The sequence below is a fragment of the Peromyscus leucopus genome, chromosome 20 (genome assembly GCF_004664715.2).
Source record: "Peromyscus leucopus breed LL Stock chromosome 20, UCI_PerLeu_2.1, whole genome shotgun sequence".
Lineage (NCBI taxonomy): Eukaryota > Metazoa > Chordata > Mammalia > Rodentia > Cricetidae > Peromyscus > Peromyscus leucopus.
The window spans coordinates 6,006,481-6,024,198 of NC_051080.1; the positions used below are offsets into that span (position 1 = coordinate 6,006,481).

Here is a 17,718-nt window from a genome sequence, read left to right on the forward strand (position 1 = left end):
CTCTTTAAAACCCCGAGTTTTCTCTTTTCTTTCCCTCCTGGAGTTCATCACCGGATTGGGAGGCTCATCACCTGTAGAAGCCCCTGGATGCCTCGATGTCATAGTTTCAGTGAGAGAGGGCTCACCTCCTCAATCTATATGTCAAGAGGCATAGGGCACAAAAACGCATGCGGTTCGGACACCCGCATCCTTTAAGGACCCACAGTGACACGCATGTGGACAGAATCATGGATACTAAATATAAATATACAGAATCGTGTGTGTGTGTGTGTGTGTGTGTGTGTGTGTAAGCACGCAGGAAGCAGGAACGCAGCCTGGCAGCATCATAGGTACACCAATTTGAACAGGCTATGTGCCAGGGGAGGGGTCAGGCAGCCAAGTGCAAAGCAGCTGAGCACCCCCGGGCCGGCCGTGCATCTGGGACCTGAGCCCACAAATGCTGGGAGGTTAAGCGAGGGGCTAGGCTTCTTCACGCGTCCCCAGCACCCATCCCCCTCTCGCCTGCGATTTCGGATGCCTTGTCACGTCTGGCCCTCTGTCCTTTCTGTCCTCCCCACCGCCTGCTCCCAGCACGTTCGCTCCCGCCTCACTCTAGGCTTCGCCCCTCGCTCCCCACCCAAGGCCTCCCTCTTGCCTGGTAGTTTTAGCTCTCCTCCGCCGCTGCTTTCTTGCAGATTGTCCTTGGGGAAAGGGGGAGGGGAGCTCGGCGAACACGGGGAGGAGCCAGGTGGAGGCAGCCGCGGGAGGAGGAGAAGCTTCCAAACCTCCACTGGCCAAAGCTGGCAAGGAGGCTCCGCCTTCCCCTGCTCGCCTCTCTCCTCCTCTTCCTCCTCCCCTTAAGAATTCGGCTGCTTTATGCATTGCTTCCCGGGGACCGCATCTTTATCTTGGGCTCATGTATGTGGTGAGTTAGAAATTACGTAGTTGCTGATTTTGTTTCCAACTGAGCCAACTTTTCACTTCCTGGACTGCCTGCGACTCCTTGAGTTCAAATATCTCCTGCCACTGTTGAAATCCTCCCCTCCGCACTTGGCCACCTCTGTCGCTCTTTCAACAAACATTTTATGCGGAGTCTGTGTGCCAGACTTTGTATTAGATCCCTGCCTTTAAGAAACACCCAACACTGGTATCTCTTACAGAGTAACGACAAAACTCCCACATTTGCATCACTTCTATGAGAGAAACGAGGGCTAACCCAGCTAGCAGGGTACCAAAAGGAAAGAGCCCCTCCTCAAGTCGACCGCAGCAGGATCGCAGGGTTTTTTGGAAGCGAGCAAGCACCTCCCGGAGACTTCTGGGAACTCTGGGAACAGTGGCTTGGTGCTCCCTTGAGCCACCTGCATCCCAGGCTCAGACCCTCCGCTCTCTTGGCTCCGCCCTTTGCCTTGGCTTCCTTCAAAGCTGCCACAGTCAGCTCCACTCTTGTTTCTCGACTGCTCTTTTTCTCCTGCTGACTTTTGCCTCTGCCCTGCACATTCCAGCTGCCAACAACAGGAATGCAAGTGAACAGGCAATGAGACCCTGTGACTGAAAAGTTATACCCGTTTATGTTGCAAATGACACCATCAAGAAAGTAAAAAAGACGACCTGTGAAACGGAAGAAAGTATTTGCAAGTTGTGTATCTGATAAAGGACCAGAATGTAGAGGAAAGGAAGCCCTCAGACGTGGCCTGGTAACCGACCTCATGCCTGCCTTTCTGTACTGCTTTCCCCCACACACCCACCACCAGATCAATGCATCTCTCAACCCTCATCTGAGAAGTTTCTCTCTGTAGAAGATGGAGATAAACACAGAGACCCACAACTGGACAAACTGCAACAAATAAGAGGTCACGCCGGGCGGTGGTGGCGCATGCCTTTAATCCCAGCACTCGGGAGGCAGAGGCAGGCGGATCTCTGTGAGTTCAAGGCCAGCCTGGTCTCCAAAGAGAGTTCCAGAAAAGGCACAAAGCTACACAGAGAAACCCTGTCTCGAAAAACCAAAAAAAAAAAAAAAAAAAAAAAAAAAAAAAGAGGTCACCCCTCCGCCCCAGGGGCTCATGAATCACATCCAGAGAAGGTCAGAAAGAATGTAAAAGCCAGGGGTGGTGACTGACTACAAAGAAAATCATCTTCTGGACACCTCAGGATACTGCAGATACCAATCCACAGTAATTTCAATAGCATGCCAGAAAACCATGCAAGCCAAGGCCAGACCAAATCCATCATGGAGAGGGGAGCTGGACAAATCCCAATCATGGAGCAAATGGCAAGTGTTAGCTGCTGGGAGAGAGAGAGAGAGAGAAAGAGAGAGAGAGAGAGAGAGAGAGAGAGAGAGAGAGAGAGAGAGAGAGATGGAAGACCACTTCCAAGAATGTTTGGACAGCACACATTGGTCTTGAAGGGTTAAAAGAAGAAAAAAAACAAAACAAAACCCACAAAGTTGGGTGGTTAGGGAAGAGGTGGGGTAGATCTGGGAAGAGTTGGGGGAGGGATGAATATGATCACATTGAATATGTACACGTTGTAGGGAGCTCAAACCTATTACAGAACTAATTTTAAAAATATTTATACATGAAAAATCCTCTTTCAATAATTAAAATTTAATAATTAAATAGTTAAAAATGGCAAAGAATCTAATCAGACATTCATCAAAGACATAGAGGTGCAAAAAAGCACAAGAAAAAAAAACACTCATTTGTTCTGTCATCAGGAACTGTGAGAAAAAGAGTGAGAGACTCTTGCCTGCCTTTTAAATGACTCAGATAAGAAAAGATGATACCAAATAATTATGAGACTATAGTGTTGTGGGAGGTTTGTTTATATTGTCACCACAAGACCACCAATGGAGTTAAACTTTGATTCAGAGGGTGGAGTTCACATTCAGCTGGCCAGAATAAACCATAGAGTTTTCTAGTGGACCCAGATGAAGACAGGGAGACACAGGAAGGGATATGGAGAGGCTTGGGAATATTTGAGGGCCTTTTCAATCTGGGAAGGTGGAGAGGAGGGTCAGCTGATCATTTTTCCATCACTCTGTAGACCTATCAGATTTATACCCTAACATCTGACTCGGGAGCTTTATTTATTAATTGCACAATAAAAGTAGTCGCTATATCTGACACCCAACATGGGCCACAGATCATGCCAAAGCAGCAGAGCCGCCACCGCCGGCTTCCCCCCACTCACCCCAAACCCTCCCAGCTAGTTGTGGGCCTGTCTCATAAGATCTAATTACACTTTAAAAGAAATGCTTAATAAACAGAAAGGGGGTAATAAAGACCCCCAGATATAGATTACACAATGCTCTATTAACTTTAAACTTTTGAATGCTGATGAGAAAGGAATGGCAGCTGTTGGAGAGACATTGGATAATAGAAAAAAAACTGAATTAAATCAGCCTGTATACTTCAGAGATGTGTTGACCTCAGAATGGAAACCAAGATGTGTGTTACATTGGGGAAGAGGTTTTGCTTCTGTTTCCACAGGTTTATACCCTAATATCTGACTCCTGAGCTGTATTCATTAATAGAATAATAAAGTTAGCCACTATACTGCAAGGCCGCACTAAACATTAGTGAACACCATTCATTTGTTGGCAGAAATTGTTGACACTTTAAAGATAGCTTAACAGTTTCCTGAACAGGTAAATGTGGGTTTATCACAGACATCGAATTCCTATTTTACTTAAACAAGTTATGTTATATTCACACACACACAAAAAAAAAAAAAAAAAAAACTGCACACACATATGTGCAGCAGCTTTATTCATGGTTGCTCCAAACTAGAAGCAACCAAGACATCTCTCAAGAGGTAAATAGGTAAAGAAAGCATGGTATATTGATACAGCAAAGTATTATTCAACAATAAAGGAAATGAATTATCAAGTCATAAAAAAATATGGAATAACTTTAAATGTATCTTTCTCAGCAAGTCAGGCAGTCTGAAAAGGATACTTGGTATATAAGATTCTACTTTCTGAAAAAAAAAAGATTCTACTTTCTGACATTCTGGAAAAGGCAAAACTATGAACATAAAAGATCAGCGGTTACTTGGGGCTTGAAATAGGAAGGAGAGGAATATGCAGAGCATGGAGGATCTTGAAGGAGGTGAAATCCTTCAGTAATGTTGTAATGGTGGGTACATGTATGACATTATACGTCTCAAAACTTGTAGGACTACATAATGTGAACTACTGACTGCAGTTAGTAACAGCGTATCAATATTGGCTCATCAGTTGCAACAAGTGTGCTGTGCCCATGAAAGATGCTAAACACAGAGGAAACTGAAGAGGATAGAACTCGGTTTTATACAGTTTTTAGAAAGAAGTTTTTCTCTTTGGGGTTTTTATTTTAGTTATTTTTATTTATTTTATTAGACTTGGAATATAACTGAGTAAGTCAGTAACCCCATAACACCTGTAATTTATCAAATTCTTACAACATGAACATGTTAGTTGAAAGTAAATAAAGTGAAAAACAGATCAGAATAGTAAATTGTTGATATTATTCACTCAGTACTGCTCAGGGAAGAGGCACCAGTGACTACAGTTTTCCAGCACTAGAGTCAGAGGCTGAGGCCACACAGGGACAACTCATTACAAATGGCTTCTCTTGCTTTCTCATTTTAAACCTCAAAACAGAACATTTTTCTTTTTCCAAATTTTCTTTCATCAGACAACTTTTACATTCAAAATATGATTTTCCATGAATAGTAACAACTTGAATGAGGCACTTTCAGCTAGCTATTGTCGGTTTACTTAGTGAATCAGAGTTTGAATTCATAAACCACTGCTGAACTGGTAATGGAGACAATGTTTGGATCTAAGTAGTTCTAGAAAACATGGTGTATGCTCAGTCTCCATCTAACTGGAGTTGAGATGCATCCCTGAGAGCAGAACATTGGTGAATGGAACCTACAGGCTAACATGTGATGACTAAGGGAGGCATCTGAACATCATCAAGCTGGAGTGCCTAAGGAGAGTGTCAGCAGTCTCAGATGATGAGTCAGGAAAGGAATGCAGAAGTTACATGACACCTCAAATCCTTGAGAAAACTCAGGTCAGTTTCATTGCTGGGACAGCAGCTACAAAAGCATGTTGCATACCTTCTTCCAAAAAAGAAAGCCAAAGTCTTGCCTTACACTAGAGAAGAGTCTGGGGACTCCTGAATTTGTCTGTCTCAATTACTGAAGTACAAGAATTAGGCATGATATTGCTTGAAAACCTGGTTTGGAATAAAATATACTTCAGACTTCTTCATCCTTTGAAATGTATAATCGAATTTAGGGTTTAGGGTAGTGGCAGTAGTGGATATGAGTAAAAATGGTGTCCGATGAAGGGAAGCACGTGATAGTGAGGTCTTCTACAGAGAAGCTGTAACAGGAGGTAGTGAGGAAAGCATTATTCCTTAGACTGCTCTTCCACTTCCCACTCAGTAAGAAGGAGTCACGAGTCACTGGTTACCGAGGCACGCTGATTACCAGTGAAGTCCTTAGGCACAGTGGGGATTTACATCAAGTGGGCAGCTGGGTCTGCTGGACCAGAGCCTGGCCCACAAAGTTGCATGTTGCCCCAAAGCTTTGCCCCTGGAGGCAGCTCTGTCCCACATTCAGCTATCTTGCCTTTGGTTTTGTGTCTCACAGCATAAATGAGTGATCATGTTGTCCCTCAAGTATTAGGAAGTCTGAAGATAAAAACAAACAAACCTAGGACTAATACTGACGCGCAAAAAAGGCCACGGGGAAGCCCACTCAGTTGTGATTTTTCGCCACAGTGCCCTCTGTGGAGTGGAGTTTCGTTTCCATGGTCACGAGATGAACCTTTTAACATTAGATACTGGACTTTTGCAAGGCGAGAAGTAATGAAGTGGACAGAGAACACAGCACATAGGGGATCCACGAAGTATTCTCAGTGGCATCCACCTATTTGTCAAAGGCTAGAGTAATGGGGAATAGACTGTAATTGTAAGACAACTCATATGAGAGTTTTAAAATACAACACACTCTACTACTCTGATAGACCCTGGATACTTCTGATTTTGGCAAGGACAAGAGTGGACGCCGGGGAGGCAACTGCACACAAACAGAAGCCTTGGCTAGACAGCAGGCCACAAACCTACCAAAAGACACGTATGATGAAGGCATACAACGGCTGGGCACGGTGGCACAGGCCTTTAATCCCAGCACTCAGGAGACAGCGGCAAGCAGATCTTTGTGAGTCCAAGGCCAGCCTCATCTATACAGTGAGCTCCAAGACAGCCAGGATTATCTTGAGAGACCCTATCTCAAAAAACAAAAACAAAAACCAGCCAAAATTATCTTGAGAGACCCTATCTCAAAAAAACAAAAACAAAAACAAAAAACAAAGAAGATACCACAATGTATTTGAACTAGACACCAGATGTCATCCAGTACATCATATGATGCTGAATATCCTACTGGGTAATTTATCCAGAAGAAAATTGAGATACAGGCAAGATAAAAATACTATGTATACTTTTATGATGAAGAACACTGGTTATTTATAGAAACACCACCTTAAGAATAAAGACTAGGGCTGGAGAGATGGCTCAGAGGTTAAGAGCACTGCTTACTCTTCCAAAGGTCCTGAGTTCAATTCCCAGCAACCACATGGTGGCTCACAACCATTTGTAATGAGATCTGGTGCCCTCTTCTGGCCTGCAGGGATATGTGCAGACAGAACACTGTATACATAATAAATAAATGAATCTTTAAAAAAAAAAAGAATAAAGACTAAACACTAATGAGCTGGGTGCTGTGGATATCACTCTATGTAAATAAAACACTGATGGCCAATGACCAGGCAGGAGGTAGGTGGGACAAGGAGAGAGGAGAATTCTGGGAAGCGGAAGGCTGGGAGAGAGACTGCAGCGACCGCCAGGAGAAGAGCATGTAGAGACGCCGGTAAGCCACCAGCCACATGGCAAGCTATAGATTTATAAAAATGGGTTAATTTAAGATAAAAGAACAGTTAGCGAGAAGCCTGCCACGGCCATACAGTTTATAAGTGATATAAGCATCTGAGTGATTATTTTATAAGTGGATTGTGGGACTGCGGGGCTTGGGAAACCTGGAGAGAAGCTCTCAAGCTACAAATGGCGCCCAACGGCTCGAGTTTCCACCTTAAACCTGAGAATATTTAATAACCAATTCTAAACAGAGCCAAAACCAGGTTCCTGCTTCTTGTCTCATACGGGCAGCTAGATACGGCAAAACGCAAGTTTGGACACTGGCGGGTTCCTGGCGGTTGCGTTTGACCGGCAGTATGGCAGGAATGAGGCATCTGCCAGCGGCAAATTAAGCTGTGTGGTAGATTTAGTCTTTACTACTATTTTTTTTAAAAAAAAAAAGAGGTTTCTGGGCTACACGCTGCTTTGATAAAAGCTTAGACCCACTATTTCTGAGACTTGATGACTCCCAGAGCTGGCGAAAAACGTACCACTGCCATGTTGGGAAGCTGAAGTGGGCGGAGCCAGCAGCCACAGCGCCGTTTCAGGCTTACAATGGTACAGTTTAAAGCAATAGGCTCAAGGTTCAAGGTAATATAAAACATAAGCCACATAAAGATGGCTACCACACAGAGAATCTGGATTATGTTCTCTTTGATATTCATAACTAAAGAAAAACATTTGATTACAAAAGCTGCTGAGTTATGCCAAAATGTATATTTTAAAGGTACCTTGACTTCAAAATTTAGATATAAGGATATGTTACTTTGGAAAAGAGGTTCTGCTTTTGTTTCCACAGAAAGCCAGAGGCTGTGGACTTGTTCCAGATTAAGATACATCAGGTTTCACCAGCCAAGACCCCCTGAAAGGACTCCGATGACACCATGGCCCAGATGATCCAACATCCAGATCGGTTTCAAGGCAACTGGTTCACACAATACAGCCTCACGGACTACCCCATAGGTCTAAAATTTTCTTTGCATCCCCATAAGATACAGCGCCCCCCTCCAGCAGGAAGTAGTAAGAGATGCTACGCCCAAATTCCCAAATATACTAAACTGGCTTTAGAGGAGGAATTGGCTCACTCCCCCTCTAAACCCAGACATATTGCTTTAAAAAAAAAATGGTTAAGGGATTCTTGTGTCCCAGATCAGAAGAGCCCTCTGGTGTGGGACAGAGAAAAACCAATATTTTTATTTAAAACAGGTTGATTATAAATGTGATCTCTTTCTGAAAAAGCAAAGGGGATATGATATATAGAAGGATATGGAGATGATAAGATAAAAGGGTAGATTAATGAACCTACTTTTAAAGAACAACTTGTTTAAAATGTTTTACATTGGTATAGATTTTAGTTTATGTTTAAAATGTTTTACATTGGTATAGATTTTGGTTCATTGATACAGACTTGAGGTTGATTTTGTTATACTGTATATATATATATGTTTCTATTCTTGTTTGAGGTATTGTGTTTATATAACTCATTTAAAATTGTAATGGATAATTAAAAAATAGATTAATAATTAGTCATCTATGATAATCATATCTGTAGCCATGTTAGTTAAGTCTTCTAGGTATACATAGATATATTTCAGATAGATAGGTAATCTTCAAACACTTCATAGACCTGGAGAATATGGCATTTAAATAACTTAGAATTCTGTTGACGTGAGACACAATTGCTCCTGGCTGCACCAATTGATCCCGAGAGAATGTTGGGCTTCTAAGACATTTCCATTTGGAAGTTTGTCTTTTTGGCACAAAATGGCCTACTGGGCAAAGAACTGCCCTTGCCTTGATGGCTGACAGTACAAATGCAATGCTGTCCTTTCTGGACAAGCGGGACACAAGGAAAGCGACCACTGTACTCTGCCAAGACAGGGTAAGATGGTCTCTTAAAATTCCTGCTTCTAAAAATGGTCTGTCAGATACTCTAGGCCTGTAGCCAATTTGAATGCACCAACAATGCTGAAAAACATTAGGTGACTGTCCAGGCTGCCAGCTGTCTTGGTCTACTTTTGCAAGATTCCCGAAAGTTGCTTGCATCCATCTACCATTTCTCAGGTACCATTATGTTCCTTCTCAGGTCTTTGATGTGGTTGAAGACTAGATAGTCGTAATTTCCTCAGTTATGATAAAAGATAAGTTAGCTATAAAACCTTAAACTCACAAATATAAGATAGATAGGACATCTTTAATATTGTAACTATAATTCTTGCTCGGTAATTGTTTTGTTATATGTAATTTTACCATGTTAAAGTTAAAACCTTCCTTTTTAAAAAAAAGAAGAAAGGGGAAGTGCTGTGGATATCACTCTATGTAAATAAAACACTGATAGCCAATGACCAGGCAGGAGGTAGGTGGGACAAGGAGAGAGGAGAATTCTGGGAAGCGGAAGGCTGGGAGAGAGACTGCAGCGACCGCCAGGAGAAGAGCATGTAGAGACGCCGGTAAGCCACCAGCCACATGGCAAGCTATAGATTTATAAAAATGGGTTAATTTAAGATAAAAGAACAGTTAGCGAGAAGCCTGCCACGGCCATACAGTTTATAAGTGATATAAGCGTCTGAGTGATTATTTTATAAGTGGATTGTGGGACTGCGGGGCTTGGGGAACCTGGAGAGAAGCTCTCAAGCTACAGCTGGGGTCAGTTTTTATAATAAAACATTGAAAAATGCATTCCTGTGTTCTTTGGGGTTTCTCTTCGAGTGAGATGTCTCACATGTGTTGAGTGAGGAAACTGTGGTGAGATCCTCTCACACAGGGAGGAGAACAGTGTTTCTACACCTCCTGAAAGAACTGCAACAACTTCTAAACATTTAAAAAGAAACTGCTTCTAGTGTGACTGCTCATAACAATCGCAAAAACTGGAGGAAATGACTGAGAAATAGCCAAGATTACTATCAGTCTCAGTAATACAGTCTCAGCAAAGGGCACATGGCTCTTTGTTAAGGGAACTGCTGTGCTTTGTGAGATATTTAGCAGTATCTTGGGTATCCTGGAATATTAACTGCCATTCTTTACAAAAGCTGGGGAGCAGGACTTAAGGGTAGGAAGAGAGGCCTCTGTGACCCACAGGTCATGTTCCTTGAGGTGCCTCAGTGCAGGACCACGTATCTTATGAGTTTCTGTACTTCAGAAGCATATATACACATACTAGCCTGGCATTACACAGGGCACAGCTGTTTATACTGATGGGCAAAGAGCTAGAGAAACAGCAGCTATGGCTGCTCCTCTATCAAGCCTGAAGCAAACGTGTGCTCCATTTTCCTGGAATCTAGAGTGCAGCATCTCCCTACATAATTCCACTTAGAACAAGGACTAGAACACTCTGGGAGAAGAGTGTCTACAACTTTTTCCTTTCCTCAGAAAAGCAGAGGCAGCAGTCGGATATCAGGTCAGGGTCTGGGCACATCTTTGTGATCACAGCTCCGGGTTCACTGATGCTATTTGATGACATGACTTCTTCACCAGTGTCTCGTATGCAAAGAACAGAGCAAAGCAGTGGCAGCCACCTAAGGCAGGACCCCACTTTTGTTTCCCTCTAAACCATCATCTACCAAGAGCCTGAAGACCATTTTAAGAAGCAAATATGGGAGATGCATTTGGGTGAGGACTCAGAGGCTTTCAGTCTGAGGATTCGTGGAAACAGGATCGTCTGAGGAGTTGTTGAGTTCTAGGAATCTGAGCACTCGGGGAAGGAGCTGTCTCTTTGGGATGCGACCAGAATGGACCCCAACATTCTGCCCAAGGCCAACCTAGGGCCCAGCTGCTGATCTTGCAAAGCCCAACAACTTGGAGGCATTGGTGAGATTGCCTTACAGATCAGCCTGCTCAGCTGAGATCCATTCGAGAGAGGTTTCAGAACTTGTGGTCTGAGGAAACAAGATCAGCTGAGGAGTTGACGAATGAGCACACTGCGACTTGAGAATGCAAGAGAAGGAGCTGTCCAGCCACTGAACCAGATCACCACAATCATAAACCCACCCTACTGAGAGCAGGTAAGGCCCCATCTCCGGATTGGCAGACCAGGTCTCTAGCCCCTAGGCCCTACCCATCAGAGTCCCAGGGACCAGGCAGCTACCTTTCCCTGCTCCCTCACCAAAAAAAAAAAAAAAAAAAAAAAAAAACAGCCCCTGCGAACCCAACAACCACTGGAACCACAAGCCCACCCCGCATCGATTGGGAACAACTGCTCCCTGAGACAGAACCCAATAACACTGATTGGACTAAGCTTCTCTTGGAGAAACAGAGCCCAACAGCACTGATTCCACCAAGAACTCCTAGTGGACCAAGACTATCAATTAGAACAAGAAAGGCACCTTCAGACACAGACACCACATTCAACGAGCGGAGGAAGAAATGAATAGACACCAGTACAAAACTACAGGCAACAACATAAAGACCTATATGACAACATCAGAATGTAATGATTCTGCACCTGCAAGACCTAAACATACCAAGGCAGAAGAAACAGAAGAAATCAATCCTAAAAATGACTTTAAGATGATAGAGGCCCTAAAAGAGGAAATGAAAATCTCCCTTAAAGAGGAAATAAAAAATTCCCTTAAAGAAATAGAAAACAAACAAACAAACAAAAAATTGGAAGAAATCAAAGAAAGCCAAGGAAAAGTAATTAAACAGATGAAGGAAACAGTTCAAGATTTGAAAATTGAAATCGAGACAATAAAGAAGACACAAACTGAGGGAATGGTGGAAATAGAAATCCTGACAAAGAGAACAGGAACTACAGAAGCAAGCATAACAAACCGAATGCAAGAGAATCTCTGATGTTGAAGACACAATAGAGAAAATAGATTCATCAGTCAAAGAAAACACTAAAGCCAAAAAAGTCGTAACACAAAACGTCCAAGAAATTTGGGTCACCATGAAAAGACCAAACCTAAGAATAATAGGGGTAGAAGAAGGAGAAGAATACCAACTCAAAGGCACAGAAAATATATTCAACAAAATCATAAAAGAAAACTTTCCTAACCTAAAGAAAGAAATACCTATGAAGATACAAGAAGCTTACAGAACACTGAATAGGCTGGATCCAAAAAAAAAGTCCCCTCGCCACATAGTAATCAAAATACTAAACATACAGAACAAAGAAAAAATATTAAGAGCCGCAAAGGAAAAAAAAAACAAACAAAACCAAGTAACATATAAAGGCAGACCCATCAGAATAACACCAGACTTCTCAAGAGACTATGAAAGCTAGAAGGTCCTGGACAAACGTTATGCAGACACTAAGAGACCACAGATGCCAACCCAGACTATTATACTCAGCAAAACTCTTAATCACCATAGACGGAGTAAACAAAATATTCCATGATAAAACCAGATTTAAACAATACCTATCCACAAATCCAGCCCTACAGAAAGTACTAGAAGGAAAAATCCAACCTAAGGAAGTTAAACACATCCATGAAAACTCAGGCAATAGATAATTCCACACCAACAAATACCAAAGAAGGGAAACACAACACTACCACACACACACACACACACACACACACACACACACACACACACACAGGAAAGAAGCACATATGAGGGCTGGGGATGTAGCTCAATGGCAGAATCCTTGCCTAGCATGCATGAGCTCCTGGATTTACTATTTAGCACCATAAATCAAAACAGAACAGAGCACCTCACTAACACTGTAACTGTTAAGGAAATGAATTTGTGGTGAAATGATTTTGTTTTTGTTTGATTTCCCATAATGGGAAAATGTTAACAGAATCTAGAAGACATTGTATGGTCTTGTTCTTTTTTGTTTGTTTGTTTGTCGAGACAGATTTTCTCTGTTTAGTTTTGGTGCCTGTCCTGGATCTCGCTCTGTAGACCAGTGAAACCCTGTCTCAAAAAAACCAAAAAAAAAAAAAAAAAAAAAAAAAAAAAAAAAAAAAAAAGAAAGAAAAAAAGAAAAGAAAAAGAAAAAGAGAAAAGAAACCATTTATAAAGTTACTGGAGAGATCTGGAGAGATGGCTCAGGGGCTAAGAGCACTTCCTGCCCGTGTAGAGGACCTGGGTTTGGTTCCCAGCATCTACTTGGTGGCTCTCATCTACTCTAGCTCTTGGGGATCCGACACTTCTTCTGACCTCCGTGGGCTCCTGTACCGATGGTGCACATCCACACAACCAAGCACACACATACATACAAAATTAAAATATTTTTATGCCCTTACTGGAAACTGCATTGGCGGCACCATCTCTGCACACAGCTTTGCTGCTCAGGAGCCCTCTGCAAGGCCTCACTCACTTCCCTAGGCCCCTTAGTCTCACACCCCAAAGTCCCCCCAGCCTCGTTTAAAGAGACCCCCTCCACCCTGGCTTTGCAGGACTTCCTTCCCTCACCGGCACTGAATGATTTTTCTGACAATGAGGTCTCTTCTAATGAATGAGGTCACTCAGCTGGGAAAGCAGGGGGCAGGCAACAAAGTAACACTTCCTGAGAGCAGAGGCTGCTGGGTGATTTGGGGAGGGTTCTGTTGAAATGGTTAAGGTAAAGCAGGGGGACTGAGAAGCCGACGAAAGAAACTACTGAGCCAGCCGCAGTCTGTGCTGACCTCTGACTCCACACATGATCCCAGTCCTCAATACTGCCTGCATGTGGCAATCTGATGACTGACAGATACATTTGGTCCCAACAGGAGAGTCTGCCCTGGATGCTCCAGGTCCAAAGAGCTCCAGGGATCTGTCCTGGTTCATGTGACCAAAGTTTTCCTGTCCTCCATCTGTCTGCACTGGCCAGGCTCATGCTCTCTGTCTCTCTTTGTTGTTTGTTTGTTTTGGTTTTTTTTCGAGACAGGGTTTCTCTGTGGTGCCTGCCCTGGAACTCGCTCTGTAGAGCAGGCTGGCCTCGAACTCACAGAGATCTGCCTGGCTCTACCTCCCGAGTGCTGGGATTAAAGGTGTGTGGCACCACCACCCAGCTGTTTTTTTTTTTTTTTTTTTTTAAGATTTATTAATTTATTATGTATACAGTGTCCTGCCTGCATATATGCCTGCAGGCCAGAAGAGGGCACCAGATCTCATTACAGATGCTTGTCAGCCACCATGTGGTTGCTGGGAATTGAACTCAGGACCTCTGGAAGAACAGTCAGTGCTCTTAACCTCTGAGCCATCTCTTCCACTGGTCTTGTTCTGATAATCCTTTGGGCATTCTTCCCAGTGCTCAGGTCTTACTGGGCCACATTACCTTTCCAATGAGTAAATCTCTTCCCAGATTCAGAGCCAACTATCCTTTCTAGAAAACGCTTCTCTGCTCTACCTGGCTACTGCAGTCATTCCTCTGGCTGTCCTGAGTTTGTCCCATGCTTCCTATGCTGAGTTTGTGTACTGCTTTCCTTCCCTGAATTCACACCATTCTAATTCTATAACCATGAAGGACATGTGTGTTTTGTTTACTTCTGTTCCCAGTGCTAAATACAGTGCCCGACATAGTATGTGGTCAACAAACTTTCTTAGTAGAAAGAAAAAAAAGAAGATAGACAGACAGACAGACAGACAGGAAGAAGAAATAATAAAATGGAAGGAAAGATGGAAGCAATCCAGAAAGTCTGCATGGAGGCCTCGCTGAGGCTGGAAGATACTTAATTTCCTTTCTCTTGGAGGAAAGCTGAAAAGATTATGGGTGGCTCTTACATGAGGCCTGCATGTTCAAATGCAGAAGCTGAATATTCTAATTTTGTCCATGAGATGATGGTTAGTGCAAACTAGAGAATTAAGTTCAAATTAGTCATCAGAGCAAAGGGAGGTTGAGGTTGTGGGAGCCCGTAGAGGCTTCCTAGTGAGAACTTACTCAGCAAGGCTGCATAAGGAGATGCTTTGGCCACAGGAGTGTTTACCAAGTATTTGGAAGGGTCTACACTTGGCTGTATGGTGTGCTTTGATCTTGCAGGGGGAAGTCTTTTGCCTCTCCCCATGGCACATTATAAAAAGCCCTTTTCAATAAAGGATGAGCCTGGTGGGTATTGACCCAGGCCCTCCTGAAGCTATCCATGTTTCTGTCTTTCTTCTCGTTGGCTAGGTCTATTTTTCTATCTATCACTTCTATCACCAGAACTGTCTTTTTGAACTTCTCAGACTTCAGAAATGAGATGGGCCAGGCGGTGGTGGCTCATGCCTTTAATCCCAGCACTTGGGAGGCAGAGGCAGGTGGATCTCTGTGAGTTCAAGGCTAGCCAGGGCTACAGAGTGAGTTCCAGGACAGGCTCCAAAGCTACACAGAGAAACCCTGTCTTGAAAAACCAAAAGAAAAGAAAGGAAGGAAGGAAGGAAGGGAGGAAGGAAGGAAGGAAGAAAGAAAGGAAGGAAGAAAAAAGAAAGAAAGAAAAAGAAATGAATGGACAGGAGTGGTTCAATTGTAATGGAACTGTTTTGTGTATGCATATATACTTTATTAACTATGGTGACTCATGAAACTTTTGTGTAAAAATGGGACTGTTTGGTGTAAGTATAGAGAAATTTGTTTTTTCTACCCAGGCTCAAGATGCAGCTGAAAAAATTATAAAGAAAGGGAGGAGTTATATTCCTCAGTCTCTTTAATTCTTTAAAAAATATATTTTCGGGCTGGGGAGATGGCTCAGAGGTTAAGAGCACTGCTTGTTCTTCCAAAGGTCCTGAGTTCAATTCCCAGCAACCACATGGTGGCTCACAACCATCTGTAATGAGATCTAGTGCCCTCTTCAGGCCTGCAAGGATATGTGCAGACAGAACAGAACACTGTATATATAATAAATAAATAAATCTTTAAATATATATTTTTTCTTGTCCCTTGAGTAGATTAATTGCAGCCTATGTTAACGTACACAATTTTTGTTAGCAAAAATTGTAAATAGTTCTATTGAGAGTTTGCTTTTGGATATAAGTTTGTAAGAACTATAATTGTGTACAGTAATGTTTATTCTAGAATTATGTTAACCTGTTAATGTTAATGGTGATGCTAAGGAGTCTTTAGATTTGATGGGGCTGCACAGAAGTTTATTGATTTATTTGATGCGGTTGCATCAAGAGTTTATTGACTTAAAAAGGGGCTTGGTGCAGCTAAGACAGCTATAGACATCTTAGACCCATTCAAAAAGGCCATCTATCTTTATCATCTTCTACTCCTTTACTGGGAGGTGTGGCAGTCATAGGGAACAGGAGTAGTGCTGTGGTAATTCCAGCTACTTGTAAGCTCTTAGTGGAAAAGCATTTTCAGAGCTGTATAGGGTTAAGCTCTGCACCCTTCCCTGCCAGAGGCTGGTAGTCAGAGACAAGTATGTCCTTTTTGCTAGCTGTCAACCTAACACTGAGTACACTTGGTAGAAAGTGTATCTCAAAGACGGGAAAGGCTGTCTAGTGAAGAAAGCAACCTAAGACAGGCACAGTCCATCTGAGAGGTCTGAGGGGCTCTTTATATTATTAAGAAGAGGAACCTGTGGGAGCCCACAGAGGCTTCCTAGTGAGAACTTACTCAGTGTCAGAGAATCTGATCTTGCTTTACCCAGCAGGGCTGCGTAAGGAGATGATTTGGCCACGGAAATGTTTACCAGGTGTTTGGAAGGGTCTATACTTTGTTGTACAGTGTGCTTTGATCTTGCAAGGGGAAGGTCTTTTCCCTCTCCTATTGGCATATTATAAAAAGCCCTTTCCAATAAAGGACAAGCCTGGTGGGTATTGACCCAGGCCCTCCTGAAGTGATTCTGTGTTTCTTCTCGTTGGCTAGGTCTATTTTTCTATCTATCACTTCTTCTTCTTCTTCTTCTTCTTCTTCTTCTTCTTCTTCTTCTTCTTCTTCTTCTTCTTCTTCTTTTTTTGGTTTCTTGAGACAGGGTTTCTCTGTGTAACTTTGCGCCTTTCCTGGATCTTGCTCTGTAAACCAGGCTGGCCTTGAACTCACAAAGATCTGCCTGCCTCTGCCTTCCGAGTGCTGGGATTAAAGGCGTGCGGCAACACCACCCGGCCTATCTATCAATTCTTAATTCCTCTCTCCTCTACCTAAGAACTCTTCAAAAGGTGGGAGCAGGTTAGAGCTGGACTCCCACAGAGTCACCCATATGAGGTGAGTATTAGGTATAGAGCAAGCAAGAATGGGAAATTCAGGAGTGATACGGCACCTGGAAACAACCTGAACATATTCACTGGCAGAGCAAAGCTGCTGGCTGGAGTTATTGTTTGGTGCCAGATGCTGACTGTGTATGGGCAAAGCAAGTCAGATTAAAGGAACATTCACAGTTGCCAAATCGGTACCCCACGTATTTGAATAAGTTTATATTCTTGAATATAAGCTATTTTTTCATGAGTTTTGTATACTGGATATACTAAGAAGACAGCGTTAGACGACGGGCAGTGGTGGCGCACGCCTTTAATCCCAGCACTCGGGAGGCAGAGGCAAGTGGATCTCTTTGAGTTCGAGGCCAGCCTGGGCTACCAAGTGAGTTCCAGGAAAGGCGCAAAGCTACACAGAGAAACCCTATCTCGAAAAAACAAAAACAAAAACAAAAAAAAAAAAAGAAGACAGCATTAGGTTTGAGATCATGTGGGATAATGGTCCCTGCATCCATGCTATACCTATCCAGACAGCCTAAGCACTTGCCTGGCACCACTAATTTCTACATCTCTATGGGATCTTTAGAAATTCAATATTTTGAACCAGCATCACCAACCTCTTAACTTATATGCAATTTCATATATCGCCTTTCCTGGAACGTTGGCTCCTGAGGAATAGGGAAAGCATCTAGTTCATTTTCTCATCTTCTATTGAGTCTAATACAAGGAG

General features: G+C 43.0%; 1 protein-coding gene across 2 annotated transcripts in view; it reads right to left on the reverse strand.

Annotated features, from left to right (window-relative positions):
* The window catches only part of Pfkm (phosphofructokinase, muscle), a 46,069-nt gene that overhangs the window by 25,094 nt on the left and 3,257 nt on the right, over nucleotides 1-17,718 (reverse strand). Inside the window, exon 1 of one of the 2 annotated variants that reach the window (XM_028891921.2) lies at nucleotides 635-762. The exons of the other annotated variant lie outside the window; for it this stretch is intronic. The gene's annotated coding sequence lies outside the window, so the exon portion shown is untranslated. Of the gene's footprint in view, nucleotides 1-634; nucleotides 763-17,718 lie in introns of those variants that run through there. 2 annotated transcript variants of the gene reach the window in all.